This window comes from Elephas maximus, chromosome 11 (assembly GCF_024166365.1).
Source record: "Elephas maximus indicus isolate mEleMax1 chromosome 11, mEleMax1 primary haplotype, whole genome shotgun sequence".
NCBI lineage: Eukaryota > Metazoa > Chordata > Mammalia > Proboscidea > Elephantidae > Elephas > Elephas maximus.
Genome location: NC_064829.1, coordinates 42,037,588 through 42,046,343, shown reverse-complemented (window position 1 = coordinate 42,046,343; position 8,756 = coordinate 42,037,588).

The window sequence follows — 8,756 nt, the reverse complement described above, 5'->3', positions numbered from 1 at the left end:
TCTGAGAATGCTATTTGCTTGTCTCACTATATACATGCTGTGAAGGTTCAGCTAGCAGGACTCTGGTGAGCCATAATTCTCCCTTTCCACTGCTTTTGGATTGTCTCTCCTTCCACCTGTCACTCAGTCCAATTCTTCAGGCTTGTCATTGATTCTTAGGATTCCTAAACTGTCATATACATCTGATTCATTTGTTTTTTGGGGTCTTTGATGTAAGAGGGATGACCCCAAGCATCCAACTACTCCACCATCTGACTGCCTCCCAATATTGCTATTCTTTATTCTGCTTAGTGAATTTAGAGACAGTGTCCTGCAGGGAAGCAATTTTACTGTCTTGATGTCTTTTAGAGACCTTAAATGCCAATCAAAATAAGTATCCCACTGGGGCTGTTTAATCCGTGAGCCTCATTTCTCTAATTGACTGTGCAGAAAGGTTATTTTAGAGAGATCAAAAGAACCCCAAAGTAGCCACTGATTTCCTGGACTGTCTCAAGTGAGGTTATTCTAGACAGACAAGAACATGCATGATAAGGGATCATAACACTTGTTCATGTAGTGAGCAGGAGTCTCCGAAGGTGGCTCCAAATCTTTAGACATGGTATTTCCCATTTTATAATGATAGTAACAACAAACAAACTTTTACTTGCAAGAACCAAAACAAATCTATAATAAAACTTGAATAACTATCAACTCAAGGGAGTGGAACTTGGATTCCAGAGTTGTTGTTTTTTTTTTTTTTTTACCGTAAACAATTCCCAAGAATTTGCAGAGACAGAGAGCCCAAAGTGGCTCAGCATGTACTGTGCCCATATCTGGATACCTCAAGGATTGTCAAAGATAACTCACCTTCGAAACCCCATTTCTGACATCAGAAAAGTTTAAGAAGAAAATATCGTACTTTGTTAGGAGTAAAAGAAAAGTTTTAGTGAGGAATAATACAGCTTGAATTGGGCAGTTTTAAGTAAAAATACAAACACTCTGTTGTCTTTATCAAGTTAGAGGCTTTTATGCATAGAGGACCAAGAAAAGGTAGGGAGGTAATGACTGATTGAGCTTAAGCTTTGGTGTCCTTTGAAATGTATAGGTCAGCCATTTGGTGGGAGGGGATGAATTTTACTCTCTAGGTGAGTGGCACCATGTTTCCATTCTGAAACATTCTTTCCAAGAACAAATTGTTTACATCCTGACCCTTTGCTTCCTGGAAATACATGTTCATCCTGTCATTCCTGTCCTGAGATGAGTTCCTCCGTGTTCGAAAATTTCCATCTGCAAGATAGTATATATAATTACATATGGAATCTTGCAGCCCAACAGGCAGATTGTCACACAAAAATTGGTTTGTAAAAATATATATGCATCAAGGTAGACACCTATTATTATATTAGCAATTACATGAGTATCAACCCAGTGAAATTATTTATAAGTAGAATATCTGAGAGAATTTTTCTTGCTAACTACAAATAGAAATGTTACAATTAAAAGTTCTCATTATTTATAGTTTTGCTTTTTTCTAAAATTTTGTGAAATTTTCAAAAATATAGTTGATTTTTGTTGAGGGTGGGGACTAAGGTCCCCGAGACCTTGTTTTGTATTGCAGGTATCAGATGGATCCTGCCTTGCATATGGAGAATTAACTTAAAAAACTCTAAGTTACAAGTTTCTTGAGGCCAGGGAATGGGTCTTTTTGAATCCCTTCCCCCTTCACCAAATATTTAACACAGTAAAGTGGATTCTCATCTAAAAATGTTGGTGGGGTGGAAGTTTATGTTCTAAAGTTTGTATATAAAGCAAAAATTAAACCTGTAAAAATGTTCTTGAAAATACCTTGAATCAGTCAAAAAAACAGAAGACAGACATAATGTCTTTTAATAATTATATATGCCACTATTAGCTTTTCTTGTAACTTTGGAACAGAAAATTGGTTGCAGAACAGATGAGGTATTTTGCTTGCATTATAGGGGCCAAGTTTAACCTCTGAAAATGTACTGTGTATCTTTATATACTTTCATGATATTTAAGGTATTAAGTCAAATTTATGTTAACTAAATATGTGTATATTGTAACCTTTCACTTGGTAGGGGCTCAATAAATACTTGTTGAATAATTAATTGAACAAATATTACTTTTTCTAGAATATAGATAAATGTTTAAAAAATGTCAAACAAAAATCCATTTTCTCTAGTAAGCCCGTTGCTGTTGAGCCGATTCTGACTCATAGTGACCCTATAGGACAGAGTAGAATTGTCCCATAGGGTTTCCAAAAAGGGGCTGGTGGATTCATACTGCCAACCTTTTGGTTAACAATCGAACTCTTAACCACTGCACCACTAGGGCTCCTTCTCTCTAGTACAGAGCATTTATTTACAAAGTTCAGTTCATGATATTTATATCAGAAATTCAAGTGTTTGTTTGGAAACCAAGTGTTATTCTGTAATTCGTGAAAGGTAGGAGCTATAGTCCTCTTGAGCTATGACTATCAATAACAGCTACAGACAGGACCTCAGTTCTGTAAGCAGCTATACAGTTAAGAGGGGCTACTAAATGTACATAATTATTCTGGTCAAGCCCCATAGATTAGCTCTGCCTTATGGGAAAAATGATGTCTTTGCTGTTTTGCTAAGATGTCCATGTCCATCAAAGGGTGCCAGATATACACTTGTTAAATTAATAATCCTTGGAAAATATGACTTTTTCAGAATCCACTGTAATGCAGTTGGCACGGTGTCTTCTCTCAAAATAGGCTTGTCAAATAAGTTCAGGAACTTATTACAAAATCTTAATAGCTACTGATGCCATTAATTTCTCTTTGTTATCATTCTGTAATAGAGTTTCCAAATCCATTGAATTTATCAGGCAGTGGCCATCCACATATGGATATTAAGGAAATATGATTCACCATTTTATGAGCAAAAGAACAAGACCAGCATTAAAGCCATATACCTTTGGAAAGCTTACTATTAGGGAAATCAACAGGATTTTTTTTGTTTTTCCTGACATAAATACAAAAACAAAATCTGGAAGAAACTTGCAATGAAGGCAGCAGTAAGCTTAGTGGTAGTTTTTCAAAGAATATTTTGCAACTAAAATTGCTTCCTCAATTATAATGATAGATTTCCAAATAAGATCATAGGTATCTATTCCACTCTTCAGAGGAAAAACAAGTGTCATTATAAATAGGAAATCATTAGTTCTTCTTGGTAATTAATATGTTAGCCATGAATCATGTTTTTATTATTTTATGAGTATTATTTTCCCGTATAAATTCCTTCATGAACCCAAGTGAATTTTTTTATGGTAGGGAGCGTTTTTGAAACTGTGATTAACTTTGAAACAAGGGGATAGTAACAATTTATATATAATCTCAGCCTTCAGATAGATTAATCCTTATCGATACAGAGACAAACTACTAAAAAAGATTCAGCAGCAAAATAAATTGTAGCAAAATGAAGTTATGCTTTTGAGTGACATAAATAGCAAACTTAGATAAGAAAAAAGAAATCTTGCATTTTTGGTTAGTTTTTCTTTTGGACAGATTAATATCTGGCTGGGGAAATATATCTGTCACATTTAGATATTTTTTGCTTGAGTTTCATGCAACTAATTTCCATAAAAATAAAAATTTCACTCATATAGCTGGAGAAACAGAGATATACACACAATAAATGTCATCCCCTTAATTTTTTCAGCATTATTTATTTTGTAATGGGTACTACGGTATATGTAAAACACATAAAATACTGTATAAATCATAAAGTCATTTCTACAGCTACCATGAATCCCTTATATATGTATTTCTTTTAGGATATAAAAAGAACATTTGGTAAATCAAGATAAAGCCTCTGCTGAACAAATTACAGAATTAATCAGCTAGCAATAATAATAATTCTTATTTATACAGTGCTTTTCAATTTTTTTTTTCAATTTACAAAGCACCTCCATATATATTATCTCATTATGGTTTTAAGCAATATCACCCCTAGAAACAAATTTGTATACTAAACGTTATCCAAGGACTATTGGTGAAAGGAAAAACAAAGCCAACAAAAGATGCTGAAATGAGTTACTCAGAAGGTAGATGATGGCTGTCTTAGAAGCCAATGTGGAGGATTTCAAAGAGAGAGGGGTCAATGCTATCTATACCAATTACAGAAGAGAACTCAAGTAAGATTCAGACTGAATTCTGTCCATTATATTTGACAACTGGAGTAAAACTGAGAAGTAGCAGTTGGAGCAAAGTTGTAGATAGAGGAGGATTTACTGTGACGTTAATGGAGCTGACGCAGCAGGACACCTCCAATGCATTTTTTCTTTATATTCCTAAATTTGCAATCATAATTTTGTGACCTATTTTCTTAAAGTAAGCCTTAAAACTGTGTAAGCTTTAGGTCTCACCAAATCTGAGTCCCTCATGATTTTGGAAATGGAAGCCTCATGGCAAAGTGCTGAGAAAAGAATGGGAGAAGAGACAATGGATGGTGAATGTAAGCTTTCTTCCAGGAAGTTTGCCTGTGTATTGGCTTGGTGGGTGAGCAACCATTGAGTGCAGTCAATCAAGGCCCCATGCTCAGAAGGGTCCAATGCTTGGGGTTTAATTCTCTGTGACTGCTGTCTTGAAATTCCCGGTAATTTTATCTTTTAATTTATGTTTCGTAAGTGAAGCCTGGGGTGCCCTTGTGGCATAGTGGTTAAGAGCTTGGATGCTAACCAAAATATCGGCAGTTCAAATCCACCACCTGCTATGTGGAAACTCTATGGGGCAGTTCTACTCTGTCCTATGGGGTCGATATGAGTTGGAATCAACTTGACAACAACAGGTTTTAAGTGAAGCCTGAAGGGATAAAGGGTCATATGCCAAGGGCTTGGATCCTCAGCCGATATGCAATTCTGCCTCCTATCACCTCCCCAGGACCAGGTCACAACTATTCCTTTCTGGCATTCAGGACCTAGCCTAACCTCTACCTCCCTTCCCCTGTCTGGCAATCACTGCTGTCCCCCATCACTGGCAAGGGCCTCAGTGTGGGCGTGAGGTGGTTCAGGGTTGGGCACTGAATCTTGCCATATATTGGGTCAGGACATGGCAGCAGCTGTCTCCCCCTAGACCGACAGCATCATGGTGTGTCTGGTTGAGGCTGAATCTCAGTGGGGGGGGCCTATCACCCACCTCTGATCTACTTAGTGCTTTTGGGAATGGAAGTTTAAAGATCTGTGGGGTTTGCCAATCTGCTGTAGGTTGGGGTGATGGGCATGTGGAAAAGGGAGGGATGCTCTCCTCCCTCAGTCATAGTGCATTGGTCCAGCATCTGGTGGGAGGGGTGGGTCCCAGCATCCATCAGGCTGGAGCTAGAGTGCAAATGTCCTAGTTTTGAGGCCGGCCACCTTGGTGCCTATGAAGGCCATACTCACAGGCCCTATGGACAAACAGATCCTCTCTTCCTCCTTTAACTTCTGTCCAGCTGGAGGAACTCTCTGGGGATTAGCCACAAAATAAGAATTTTGTAATTTCAGTGATGCCACATACCAATTAAATGCTCTGATACTTGCATTAAAATTCATTTAACATTTTAATTTTACTATACTTCATTTTACTGTTCTAAATATAGTAAAATTAAAAATGTTAAATATTTAGCATGAATTTTACTGTTCATCTTTATATTGTACAAAGCCAGTTTTAATTTTCATTTTACTTGGACCCACAAATCAACGCCCATGGAAGCAGCAGTCAGGAAATGAAAAGATGCATTGCATTAGGCAATCTGCTGCAAAAGACCTCTTTAAAGTGTTAAAAGGCAAAGATGCCACTTTTAGGACTGAGGTGTGCCTGACCCAAAACCATAGCGTTTTCAATTGCCTCATATACACTTGAAAGTAGGACAATGAATAAAGAAGACCCAAAAAGAATTGATGCCTTTGAATTATGGTATTGGTGAACAATATTGAATATACCACTGCTGCCAGAAGAACAAACAAATCTGTCTTGGAAGAAGTACAGCCAGAATGAGCCTTAGAAGAAAGAATGGCAAGACTTCTTCTCACTTACTTTGGACATGGAGAAGGACATCATGCTTGGTTAAGTAAGGGGTCAGTGAAAAAGAGGAAGACCCTCAACAAGATGAATTGACACAGTGGCTGCAACAATGGGCTCAAGCATAACAAAGATTGTGAGGATGGTGCAACACTGGGCAGTGTTTCATTCTTTTGTACATGGGGTCGCTATGAGTCTGAACTGACTTTATAGCACCCAACAGCAACAACAACGGCATACTTAGAACAGAATACTGGGTGGCAAAGTGGTTAAGCACTTGGCTGCCAACCAAAGGTCAGTGGTTGGAACTCACCAGCAGCTTCATAAGAGAAACACCTGGTGATTTTCTCCCTTAAAAAGTCCAGCCTAGGAAACCCTAAGAGCCATTCTACTCTGTCCTATAGGGTCACTATGAGTCACAATTGACTCCACAGCATGCAACAACAACAACATATTTAGAACAACATTAAATAGAAAATAAAAATGCACCACAACAAGTAGAGAGAGAGGCCTGCATTTTCATTTTTCACTGGGTCCTGCAAATTACATCATTGGCCCTGTGTGTATGTTTACGGGAAACGTAGGACACATTTTAAATGGTTTCAGAAAACAGCAGAAAGAGAAAAGTTCAGACAGAGAGCTGATAAAAGCCATCTGCTTGATGTGCTAAATTTGACACAGATAAATTAGCTACCATCATCTCTGATGGAAAGAGACACCCTGATGAAACACCTACTTAAATCACCCAGGTTTGTCTGATTGGTAGAACCTAGGTCATATGCCTGTGCCCTAGCTGCAAGGGAAGCTGGAAAATCAGGCATTTCACTTTTTGTTTCTATAATGGTAGGTAGACTGTATTTCCTATGAAAGGTCATAAAACTGGGAATTGTTCAAACCTGGGAAGGAGTTCAGGTGCTGTAGCAGAAACTATAGCTGCCTCACCAATATCCTTGACCCTTATTATTTCAGAATGTTCTGGGTGACTTTTACTTCCACCTGCCAGAGCCTTTCTTGGTGAATTAAGTGCCCCAGGAGCAGCTCTCACCAATTAGTGATGGGAGTTGGTCCAGCTCCCTATCTCCTTGAGTGAGATAACTATGAGGTGTGTGTTTTACACCATTTCCAAGAATTCCCCAAGGGATCCAGCTCTCCTCTCTCACTTTGGCAGCTGGCTTGATAACATAACTTTTCTTATTGGGTACCTCCTCTTTCCTGAGTGGCCCCAGTGGTACAGTGTTTAAGCACTCAGCTGCTAACCAAAAAAGGTAGGTGGTTCAACTCTACCAGCCACTCCACAGGAGAAAGATGTGGCAGTCTGCTTCTGGTAAGATTTACAGCCTTGGAAACACTATGGGGATCTTCTACTCTGTCTTACAGGGTCTCTATGAGTCGGAACCACTCAACGGGTAATGAGTTTTGGTTCCTTCCCTTTCCTGATGCAACTTCCACCTCCAATGTTTCCTGTACTCCCCAAATAATCATTTTGCACAGGAATCTTTGTCTCAGGATCTGCTTCAAACTCAAACTAAGACAGATATTGAGCAACCAAAAAGTGTAACAAATGTCTATCACTCCTCGTAACATATGGATCCTCTTTCTCTGCTTCAGTAGCAGCACCCTCTGTGCAATATTTGTCTGACTTATCCCTTCCGCCATTAGATGGTGAAGCCCACAAGATTCAGGACCACATACTTGTAGCTTTGTATCTCCAGTGCTCATTGTTGAAGCTGCATTTAATGGGTGCTATACTAAAAAACTAAAAAAAAGTTTTCTTTTTTTTTTTCTAGTTTCCCCCTGTGGCGTAGTGGTTAAGTGGTACGGCTGCTCACCAAAGGGTCTGCAGTTCGAATCTGCCAGGCGCTCCTTGGAAAATCTGTGGGGCAGTTCTGCCCTGTCCTATGGGGTCGCTGGGTCGGAATCGACTCGACGGCACTGGATTTGGTTTTGGTACTAGTTTCCTAGGGCTGCCATGACAAATCACCATAAACTGGGTGACTTATAACAACAGGAATGCATCCTCTCACCGTTATGGAGGCTAGATATCTAAATTCAGGGTGTTTTCAGGGCCTTGCTGTCTTTGAAGGCCCTAGGGGAAGATCCTTCCTTATCTCTTCCAGCTTCTGGAAGGCCCAGACATTCCTTGGGTTGTAGAAGCATCGTTCCAATCTCTGCCTCTGTCTTTACGTGGCTATCTTCTTCCCTCTGTCTCTCTGTGTTTCTTCTCCCTCTTTTCTGAGGACATCAGTCATATTGGATTAGGATTCACACTCATGCTAACTTAACTAATTACATCTACAAAGACCCTGTTTCAAAATTGTAGCAAAGCACCAGACTTGCACTATGTTAGAAATGAAAGCAAAAAAGAGTTTTATTGTGGAATAGAGATTCGTGAGTCAGGAGACACTTTAACGTCTAAGCAAGATTTCACAATGTTCCACATGGCAGGAGGACCATGAGATTTTTATCAGGAGGAGTAGACAAAGGGCTACATGTTCGAAGGGATAGGGATTTGTATGACAAAAAGTTACCAGGGGGTCATTAAACTATATTTTTTATCGTAACAAACTTTCTTAACATTATCAACTCTATTTTCTAACCTCTTAAAGCACGTTGACCAAGGCATTCTCCTTGAATCAAGCTGCATAAACATCTTCGACCAACGTCTTTTAATGAACAATTCCTCATACAATCTAGAGCCTTGACCTTTGCTCCTTCTGTGAGCTACAAAAACTTA